Below are 11982 nucleotides of genomic sequence, written 5' to 3'. Positions count from 1 at the left end.
AGTCAGGCCACGTTAATCCGGACATTTCTGTTTTTCATTAAAAACGTTCTGTTAGTGAAACGTACGGACTACTGAAACGAACTTTTATGAACACAACTACAGTAGAGTTACTTCCCTTTGACATGGCAATACAAAAACATACGAACGTATACAAGTTTCAAAAGATTTGATTACAGTTTGTAGACATGATAACTTGAATAGTCATATAATAACCAATGCTTACAATCATGTCTGGATAGATTATACATATATACACGCAACAAAAGTCACTTGTGAAAGAAATGTACAAGACGGTAACAGTTCTGAATGGTGGAGCTATTTACTTCGGATCAGGCAGTTTTCTCAGTTCTTCTTGGAGATTAAGCTTCTGTGGTCGGTCGGCACACTGGATGAAATGCTTGACGAGATATTTCTTGTAGTGGGCCTTGAAAGTTCTCATGATGCCAAAATCCATTGGCTGAATGTGTGACGTGGTGTTTGGGGGCAAGAAATTTACGTTCACGGTGGTCAGTTTGACACTGGCACACTTGTGACTGGCAGTGCCAGCATTGTCACAAAGTAAGATCACGTGTCAACCATGTGATTGCATCTGTCTGTCAAATGATCATAGCCAATCACAAAACATATCCAATGTCCGAAATTGTTCTCTTGCCGATAGAATGTCCGAATTCTTCACCAAAATGTTTACACATAAGATCAAAACTGGCTTTAGGGTTTTCTCTTTGTATCTACAAATTTCTCTTTTTTAGTGCGGCAGTAATTTCACTTCTTTTACGCCTAGGGGTGGGGGTGGTGTGTGTGTGTTGGGGGTTGGGAGGGAGAGACCTGCCATTATGACTGACAAACGTCATCTGATCTCATTTTGACACGATCAGTGTTTTACACAGCAAGTAAGCATGACAAGTATTACTCCAGCTAACCAAATGTGAGACCTACTAATTGATCAAAATCACAAACTAACGACATGTTCAACTCGGAAGTGTCACTTAACAATTACCACTGAATGGGGCTCATGGTGTGAAGGGATTATCCGAACCTCTTTGATGTACCGCCGGATTAATGAAGCACAACTATGTGTAATTAGTTAATCTGTTACCGCTGATTAACGTCCGGATACGGAGACTGAAGCACCGGATTACTGAATCAACAGGCAATGAGTTTCCATAGTAAACAAGATTGGTTACAGCTAGCTATTGTTCGGATATCCCAGACCCACGAATCCTTTGGTATTCACTTGATCAGGTCAGGCTGAACAAGCTGTAACAGCGGCAATAAAAATTGTTTTCACTATAAGTGCTGAGGCGGCTATATGTAATCTCAGATTCGAACCTCTGAAAAGTATGGTATCATCAGTGATGGGAACAAGTGTGCCAAGTTCCTGTTTCATTGGTCATCTGGTTTCTTAGGATTATACGACAGACGCGGACAATCCAGATGGTGAAATCTTTGGGCTTTAAGAGACATGACTTGACAAACACTTTCTTCCACTCTGGATTACTGTACGTGTTGGGATCATATATTGTTAAAAAGCAGACGACACCTAGCTGGATAGTTGCACAATGCTATCTAAACACTACCCACTGACTCACATAAAGTGACTAAACTCTTGGAATGGCTTTCATGACGAATGGTTTTGGAAAATGGGTTAAGCCCATGATTCCATCCAATGACGGCATCTGACCATCCACGGGGACAAACTTGAACCTCTGGATCATGGTGGTCAAGAATAGAAATAACTCCATCCGAGCCATGGACTCACCTAGACACACCCTTCGACCTGAAATATTTCAAATGTTCGGTTTTAAAGTGAGTGAGTGTGTGGGTGAGTTTAGTTTAACGCCGTACTCAACAATTTTCAAAAACTTTTGTTAAAAGTGGATGCTCACAAATGAAGTTTTTAATAGAAAGAGAGTCAGAAAAGATTGCATATTGTTTATGTAATAAGGGATAGAACATTATGGGTAAATATTTTATTTCAATCTATGATGACTGGTAGCTATGCTGCAGTGGAGTAGCTGCTTTGATTGTTTGGGGTTGTTGCTTGACGTCGCACAATATTCCAGCTATATGGTGGCGGTCTGTAAATAATCAAGTTTGGAGCAGACAATACAGTGATCAACAGCATGGGTTTCGATCTGCGCAACTGGGAACCAATGACATGTGTTAACCAAGTCAGCGAGTCTGATCGCCCGATCCCGTTAGTCGCCTCTTATGAGAAGCATAGTCACCTTTTATGGCAAGCATGAGTTGCTGAAGGCCTGTTCTACTCCGAGACCTTCACGGGTCTGTCAAGCAAGGAATAAATTTTCACAGTATCCTACGTGTTAACCAAGTCAGCGAGTCTGATCATCCGATTCTATTAGTCGCCTCTTACGACAAGCCTTTTAAGGCAAGCATGAGTTGCTGAAGACCTATTCTACACCGGACCTTCACGGGTCTCGGTTTTAGATATCCTACATAATTGTCAGGCAATACAAGCATTACGTGTATCAATATCATTAGTGAATATAATATTGGTGTAGTTCAGTTCCGAGAATGCGTTTACTTAAAAATATGTATTGATGGCTATAATAATATATAAATAATTCTTTCATACATGAATAACATTTGGTGTTGTTTGTATGTATTAGACCAAAGTTGAATAGCATTCTAAATAGATTGGATAAACACAAATTCGGACAAACGAGTTACTGATATGTCATATGTTTAGAAACGTTCTTATTTAGCAGGTAGAACGATCAAGTTTAAAATACAACCATATGTAATCGTCTGTAAAGAAAACACTACAATTTGGAATTCGGTTTTAAAGATTAGCCATTTATTGCTGGTTCTCCCAGCGACTTCACTCACCCAGGGAGAAGGGAATGAACTCATCCTTCTTTACAATCTTGCCACTGTCGTCAAGGAAACGGTCAGGTCGGAAGTTGTCTGGGTTACCCCACACATCCGGGTCTTGTAGGACGGAATCAAGAATCGCAATGACTTGACCACCTTTTGGGAAGGTGAAGCCCCTGAACTGGACATCGTGGGGAACGGTGTGGGGGAGCGCTACAGGTGCGATATCAGCTCGTCTCAACACTTCCATAATGGTTGCCTCCACGTAGGGCAAGTTGACCTTGTCCTTCATGGAGGGACGTCTACTATTGCCGATACTTTCCTGGATCTCTCGGAAACACCTTTCCTGTATATCCGGATTGTGGAGGAAATAGACCATGGTCCATCGAATTGTAGTAGCCGTGGTTTCTGTCCCGGCCACGAGTAGGTCTGCTATAACCTGTTTTAGGTTCTCCACTGAAACAAGTTCCAAGATAAGCCTTTTGTTGAAATATAATGACTCTGAAACACTGCATGAACTTAAACTAGAATGAAACTGAACTTGAAACATTTGACACATAAACTATAATGAGAAGAGATAAGGCCCAAATGCAAGATTACGAATTCACAGTGCAATCATTGTGCAAATGCACCATTAAATGCATGTGCATACGAAAGTAAGGTCTTTCAAACAATTTCTTGTCTCTTCTATCATGACAGACGTATATACTCAGAATTAACTACTTTGTGAATACCATCTTATTGACCTTCATACAAACCCTAAGGTTGAATCAGTGAGTGAGTTAAAATTTAAAGTCAGTATATCAGCCGTACTGTGACTGAGTGAGTGAGTGAGTGAGTTAAGTTTAGCGCCGCACAACATGAGCATCGACTTGCCTAATTGGGAACGGTGTCAACCAAGTCAGCGGGCCTGACCACCCGATCCCATTAGTCGGCTCTTACGACAAGCATAGTTGCCATTTATAGCCAGCATGGGTTGCTGAAGGCCTACTCTACCCCGGGCCTTCACGGGTCTTAAGCCATACTGAATCAAATAGGGATTTGTTAATAATCTATATGATCTGCTGTTCTCCTTACTTGTACACGGATACAATGAACGCAGGGATCGAGACTTTGGTGGGGTTGGTGAAATGCACCATTTTTGTTTATCTTTCCACTACATGCTGACACACAGTGGTATCATTGAACTCGTATCAACATCCACTCCCTAAACATATTATCCGTAGCACATGGACTACATATACCATTTCTTACCCAAACGGAGAAACGAAAGGAAAAAGCGAGTTGAAATCAAATTAGTCTTAACTTGGTTCAGTATGCTTACAGTCTAAGGTCGTGTCCTCCTGTTTTTCATTGCGAAGTCTCATTTCCTTGATGTAGGCGTGGATGAAGTCGTCCACGTTGTCACCGTCATGTTTCTTCATGTGTTCCTCTGTCATAGGGTCTATGAGCAGTGATTCGATTTTCTTGAAATTGTGCATTGTCTTCTTAAACTTGAATAGATCCCCTGGCAGAAAGCGCACAATAGGCAGCACATTCAACACTGCAGCCGTTCCGATATTGTCAAAATTTTCCTCGATGGCTTTTTAAAATGTAATAAAAAGCGGGTCACTATATTCAAATCGTTTTCCGAAAACAACAGAGCAGATGACATTGGACACTGCGTTGTGAACCAGACGTTTGCAGTCAAACCCCTGTCCTCGTTCTGCCTCGAAGGCCTCGATAAACTGTGAGATTTCTTCGTGGATTTTGTCCTCCATTATGTTCCTGCCTGCTCCGAACTCTCTGAGAGTGTTGAGGGTGAATCGTCTTTGTTCGCGCCAGAGGTCCCCAGACGTGCCACCAACACCTGGACAAAAATGATATAAATGTTCTTTCAGCTTACGTTACAAAAGGAAAACACGACTGAATCAGAAATCCACCAAGGTTGGAGTTCTGCTTTCAAGAGAGCGAATTAATATTTAATACCACATCGGCAACATTCCAGCCATTTCGTGACATATTTGACACTGGAATGGAAGATGTGTATAACATAGGCACATGAAGAAATTGTGTATTGTCAAAATATTATCCCAGTTGATAAGTACGATAACAATGTCAAAGGGACATAGAAACTTTGTTCGCACCAGAGGTCTCCAGAGGTGGCAACAACACCAGTACTAAATTCATAAACTGACATAGTGGCTGACCACTGAAAAGAGTCTTGTTTTCAGGAATATATTCATAATAATATCGTAATCAATTGTTAATTCTACGTTATCGTTCTTTACCAAACTTTATGACTAATCACTAATTGTTTTTGGAAAATATGTTAAGGTGATATCTTATGGTACGTGCGGATGTATGTTTTGATAAGTGGTGTCTACATTTATATATTGACCAGTATAGCGGGTGCAGATTGACTTGACTTGATGTATAAAATAGTTTTAAATGTGGCTTGTGAACGGTCTGGCTTTCAAGACAACTAGTTCAAATATTTTCTAAGACCAAAGCACATTTATTTTACAGCCCGTCTTTCACGAACATAGACCGTCAAGGATGTCATGCTGGGCAATATTTTATACACTGAGTATGGGGAATTCAGTAACAACTCGATGCTCGTTAAGAAACTAAACCGATGTATAAAATATAGCATACACCTGATATTTGGACATTATTATGTAAAGCCTTTGAGGAGCGGGTCAAGGAATGCTGTATAATGGGACCTCGAACAGACATAACGCCAGAACGTTCCCATGTCCAAGGCTGGTCAACAACGTCTACAGTCGACGGGTCAGTCATTCTGGCTTGACATCTGACCGTCCTGAGGTAGGGGACCGAGACTGACCACCCAGCAACAGCACCATGTGATATGGAACAAAGCAGGTGATCGTGTGATGTGAAGCAACAAATGTGAGAATGTTACCTGGGTCAACGCTGATATGGTACATGGAAAATACGGGTGGGGGTGTGATGTGGGACTACATGTTTTACTGTAGGACATCATGACACCCACCTCGTCCTTTTACAATGAAGTCATTTAGTGTTGTGTGGGGCCTGTCAGAAAAGACGTCGGCATTCTTGACAATGGCTTCTCTCAGAGTGCTGTAGCCGTTGAGGACGATGACTGGTTTGTTGAACAGGTACACACTGAAGATGTCTCCATATTGTTGCCTGAGCTTCTTAAAAGTGGCGTATTGATTGAAAACGTCGTTTGGTGTTCATGCTCTTTGACCATTCTCGAATGCGGACCTCTGGCCAATTGTGGTATGGATAAGTACGTCAAACGGAAGATATCACTATGTGTTTGAGTTTCCTCTGTATGTAGATTGCATAATGAGTGATAGCAGCTGATAGCAGCTGGTAACTCTCTTAAGACGTACTTGGGATATCCCCGTACTTGATACCGCCGTTGATCCCGTGACAATTCACACTCGTCAATGTGCTCCAGGGGCAGAATTGGTCTTCAGCACCCCACTGCTGATCGGAAGAGGCGACCGAATTGCTTCCTGTATGTTGCGCCACTGTGTCTCTACGAGATTCTGGTGATTGAGAGCAAAGGAGCCAGGAACCGTGTCCCTTTGGCCCAGCATTCCACTTGGACCCTGATGTTGTGGCATGGGCCTGGTTCTATTATTAGCTGGCCACGTCAAGGAGACATTTGACGTTTTTCCGGCCTTGGCTTTCCAATTACAGTTATTGATGATGTTAGACTGCCCACGCTCACATGACAGAGGTCGAGCCAATCTTGTACTGCTTATCTCCAATTTCTTTTCATTTCTTGAACCAGTCTGATGTTAAATTAGTATAAATAAATACTGTTATTTGTGTCATATCCTCTGGAGTATAACACCCTTATATATCTGGTATCAGGAATTTCGATACCCGTACTATTTAACATCCTCCTGGTGGACACTCTGTGGTGGGTGGGAAGCAGTGGTGCTGAATCATTTCCCTTTAATCCCCTCACCCTTAAAAAGAGGCGAACTAGATCGTCTAAGTGAAACAAATTCTTAAAACGTTCTCTATTTCCGACGACTGATGCTAATGACATAGTTTTCTTCGAGTAGTATTTGGAATGTTTTTTACACGTTGTTCAAATGTGTGGAGTCGAACCCGGGTCTTTGATTTAACAATCGCTTTAAGCACAAAGCTACCCAGCACCACCAACGAGGCTACATTGATATTCATGATGTTGCAGAAAGCAAGATGCTTTCCATTATTAGTTATTATAAGATGATCTTGGTTTAACCTAACCAATTTGGGGGTCTTCGTCCAGAACATAATCATAATCTCCATATTCATGCTTTAACGCTTTGGCTTTATCCTCTAATAACTGACATCAATATCCTCCACATTCTCTCATTCTATTATACGGTTCCAAAAATCTGGGGGTTTGAGGACAGGAAATCGATCGAAATATTTCATACTAATTTCTGTAAATACGTTGTTGGCGTTGGAAAACATGTCTCCAGTAATGGTATTTTAGCAGAATGTGGTAGATCAAATATTTATGTGGATTACTACCAAAGGTGCATCATGTATTGGTGTAAATTGTTAAGGATGTCTGAGGATCGTTACCCCAAACAGTGCTATTTACTTATGAAGAAATCAGATTCAGCTGGTAAAATGACTTGGGCGACATCGGTTAAATACCTATTAAACGCTCATGGCTTCGGGTATGTATGGTATAGTCAGGATGTTGGCGATATATCCCATTTCATTTCCCTTTTTAGGAAAAGACTTCTTGATTGTGACAAGCAACGTATTCTCGGTAATATCAGAGAATCTGTCCATTTAAGTTAAGTCAGTGTTAAATACTGAACATTATGTCTCTTCCATCAATCAAACAGCTCAGATTACATGCACTTCCTTTGAGATGTAATATTAGAGATAATAATTTTGATAAGATATGTAAAATGTGTGATTGTGGCTCGAAAGAAGATGAAATTCACTACATGTTTGAATGCTCAGATTACATGCACTTCCTCTGAGATGTAATGTTAGAGATAATAATTTTGATAAGATATGTAAAATGTGTGATTGTGGCTCGAAAGATGATGGAATTCACTACATGTTTGAATGCTCAGATTACATGCACTTCCTTTGAGATGTAATGTTAGAGATAATAACTTTGATAAGATATGTAAAATGTGTGATTGTGGCTCGAAAGATGATGGAATTCACTACATGTTTGAATGCAAAGCATATGATTTTATTGGAGATAGGTATTTCCATATTCTAGAATGGATAGCATACAGACTAAATATTTTCGTTTCACAAGCGGTACTTGTATCCACACACTTTCTAACGGTTCTAAATATATTAAAGAAGCCCTTACTTTTAGAAATTCCATTACATCCTCTGCTACAAGTTAACTTAATTCCGTCTGTGTAATTTGCTACTCTTTATGTTGTAAATTGTTTTCCTAATTGTACATGGGCCAACGGCCTACAAAACCGAAATAAAGAAACTACACATACTCAGTCTAGGTCGACCCCACCGGGCCGGGTGTATATAGAAGAATGCAAGAAATAAGTGAACGATGACAATTTCCCCAGGTACTTTTAATCCAATTGAAATATGATTTTATTGCCTTGCTCATGCAAAGAGAAATTCCCCCCGAAAACTGTCCATGGTCTGACTTTACTGTTGAACTATGAGATTTGAACCTCTTGAATGCGCATCAATGTTTTCAATTTTAATTTCAACCTGAGAACATTTTTCTTTAAATCGTCACTTTCCGATTTCAGATTCACAAGTCTGTCATCGTAACATCAAACAATTAATTGCCTCCAACGTTGTCGTGTTGCCATTTCTAATATATCCTGAACAGCCTGTTCGTGGACACCTGTTCCTCGCTGAGAGTCTATTATGTACCCTGCCTCTGTTGGTGTCACTTGGATAATACGTTTAGCTGTCCTAGGGTTGCTTTCAACATCTCCACAAAGCATGGTTATCGACAATGTCAGAGCAGCGACCACAAAATTTAGAGATTCACCAGAAGGCACCTCCCGGGCTGAATAGCAAGGAACAGAGACTTATTTTGCTCAAATTTAGTATGACCATGCTGGGTCCCTTGTTGGGCGCCAATGTAGCGGCCATAAAATGTCCGTCTGTGGCGCTAGTATTCGAACCACAGACATTCTGATCAGAAGTCGGACGCCTTGTACACATGACTAAAGAGGTTAATCCCTTCGGCATGCTGACAAGGTAAGAATGTCATCTGTGGGATGACTCCACGCCTTGCTATATAATAATAACAAGCTCCTCATTGTTCTCGTGGCCCTTGGTTTTGGGAAGCCTAAGGAAAGTTCTTGGTGTGTTCGACTAGGCAGTGTTTCCAGGGAGACGTCCTGTCCCATTCGCTATCTGAAATGCATGTAGACGGGGCGAGGGCAATGAACTGATGATGGGTGTTACCAGTCCGACTGGGCAAGGATCACACAAATCCTCTCTGCTGCATTTTTATCTTAATCTGTAAAACATAACAATATGATGATGCACGTCTGTTCGTGGTGGGACTAGAAAAGGAAATTTTATTTCCTGAACCAAACCTACATGTATATCACCCAGTTTGGGCTGATGCCCCCAAAGCTGGAAAGCTGTTTTCTTCAGTGACAAGAAGAGTACATCTTTCAACTCCGCAGCCCAGTCAGCCTTCCTCCGGTAGTGACACAAACCATACTGGAGATGGGACTTGCCCCAGGGGAAGGCACAGAACCCGACCAAGAATACCTTGGTCACAACATCTGAAATCCACACTAGTGCGCAACGGATGAGGTGATAACCCGCGTATCAATGGCAAGTCGCTTAAGCTACACTGGGGCAATGCCATGCCCATGTATGCTTACCTGACGGAGCAAAATCTCCGAGATGAACTACGGCGGCTTAAACACATCATGAGCCGTGAGCCAGTTCAACCCACAGCTGGTGCCCTTCAGGAAGCTTTGCATGAACAAAACGTTCACGTGGCAACAGATCCAAAACTCCAGATGGAAGTCCGCGTGAACGTCTTTCCTCTTCCCAAACAAACTCTTCCGGCACTGAGCTAATTAGCCCCGAAGTTTCGGACAATCACGCTTCGTCTTCTTCAGTTGCTGATCCTTCATATCATGTTCCAATATATTTATGATGAAATATCTGCTTTAGAAACGGAGGTCAATCAACCAAAGAAATGTATCTTTTCCCAAACGTGAAATTGATATATTAAATGGACATTATTTCTATGAAACTTTCTGCGGACTGTTCATTATATGAAGTTAACTGCTGTGCCTACACTGGCTTCTGGGAAATTCTTAGTTTCCAAACAAACATCATCCAATACTAAGATCTAAGATGCTCCAAACAAACAAACAAACAAACAAACAAAAAAAAAACGGTTTCACGTAAAATTAACAGAAACTAGAAAATACATTTCCTGGATAGAACTGTGCCTGAGGTTAAGATGATCAGGGAATCCTATGTCTAAACGACAACAGGAGATGTGGAGAAAATTAGAATGTAGAAGTCAACAAAAGAAAAGGCTCTTCTCTAAATTGTCGATTCCCTTAAGGCTAAAATAAAAGTTTGGACCAAAAGAAAGAAAAATGGGAAAATAAGAACAAAGTCATCAGACAAAAGAAACTATTGAAAAATTAAGAAAAAAATAATTCTACAGACAACATATAAATAAGTGGCGATGGTGAGCATGGATGCCAATGAAAGGTTTTGGAAACAGTTGTGATCTTTACCCGGCGACTGTAACCTGGTGGCACCATGGGTCAGTGATTACGACCATAAAATGCATGAGAAAAAACTAGGTTGTTTGTCTGGTACATCTCACGAGATTGCCTGCAAAGTGTCATGAAAAAGTGCTAATCAAATACAGCTGGATGGTATTGGAAACTGATATTGGAAACTGTTCCCCTTTGTCCAAACACCTTTAGTTATCTGTTCTAGTTGTCTTGTAGACACAGGTGATGTTCCTCCATGGTTCTGCAAGGGTCGCACAGTACTCCCCACTCCAAAATGGAGACTTACCGGATCCCAAAGACTTCCGCCCTATTACATGTTTGAATACACAATACAAATTATTCACATTGGTGTTTGACAAACCTTGTGTCATCTTACTACTCTTCCAATGACTTAATTTGCTGAGAGCAGAAGGGGGCGAGAAAGAGATGTTTGGGTTCAATGGCCAACTTCTTGTATAGAAAATGATTTTGGAAGAGGCTAAAACATACCACCACAACCTCTCCATGTGCTGGATTGACTACAAAAAACATACGACTGATTCCCTCACAAATAGATTCTGAAGTCTGTTCAGTGTATTAACCTCCCTGAGCGACTACTTGATGTACTCAAGTTTTCGATGAGTTGCTGGTAAACTCAACTTGAGAAGTACTCACAAGGGCAGGTGCAGACTTCAGAATCTATTCCCATCAGAAGGGGAATATTTCAGAGGGACTCCTTTAGTCCTTAACGTTTTGTCTGTCTTGAAATCCTGTGAGTTTTCTGCTCAGTAGGGAGGATGGTTACCACCCCGGACCTCCTCAGAACAGATACCAACACCTGTTACTCATCTTCTCTACCTGGACGACATCAAGCTCCTTGCCACAGGAGATAACAATTTAAAAGAACATGTTCTCCTTGTCGAGTCCATCTCTAATGATATAGGCATGAAATTTGGACTCGACAAATGTAATACTCTTCATTTGAAACGTGACAAGGTAACTAATGATGGATCGGTCAAGTTACAAGGGGTCAGGTGTAGGGGGTGGGGGGAAGTTGTTGAGCACCTTGTGGAAAATCAGACCTAAACCGAGACTGTGTATTTGGGAAGGTGAAGGCCCCGAGCTGGACATCGTGGGGAACGGCGTGCGGGAGAGCTGTAGGGGCGATATCAGCTCGTCCACAATGGTTGCCTCCACGTAGGGCAGGCTGGTCTTGTCTTGCATGGATTTCGGCCGATATTTTCCTGACTCTTTAGGAAACACCTTTCCTGTATTTCGGGGTTGTGGAGTCGGTAGACAAAATGGGCCATCAAATTGTAGAAGCTGTTGTCTCTCTTCCGACCTCAAAGAAGTCTGCTATAACCCTTTGCAGGTTTTACATTGAAACAAAGTACTAATGAAGCCTTTCGTTAGTATTTCACGTGATATATACTCTTTAAAAATGTAGAGGAAT

At 41.3% G+C, this 11982-nt stretch overlaps 1 pseudogene; it reads right to left on the bottom strand.

The window, feature by feature from the left end:
- Positions 1-1540: 1540 nt before the first annotated feature.
- Positions 1541-11753, bottom strand: LOC137257483 (cytochrome P450 2K4-like; annotated as a pseudogene).
- Positions 11754-11982: the final 229 nt, after the last annotated feature.

The sequence above is a fragment of the Haliotis asinina genome, chromosome 12 (assembly GCF_037392515.1).
Source record: "Haliotis asinina isolate JCU_RB_2024 chromosome 12, JCU_Hal_asi_v2, whole genome shotgun sequence".
NCBI classification, from domain to species: Eukaryota; Metazoa; Mollusca; class Gastropoda; order Lepetellida; family Haliotidae; genus Haliotis; species Haliotis asinina.
Note: the sequence above shows the minus strand (reverse complement) of the source record. Positions and strands in the feature narration are given on the sequence as shown.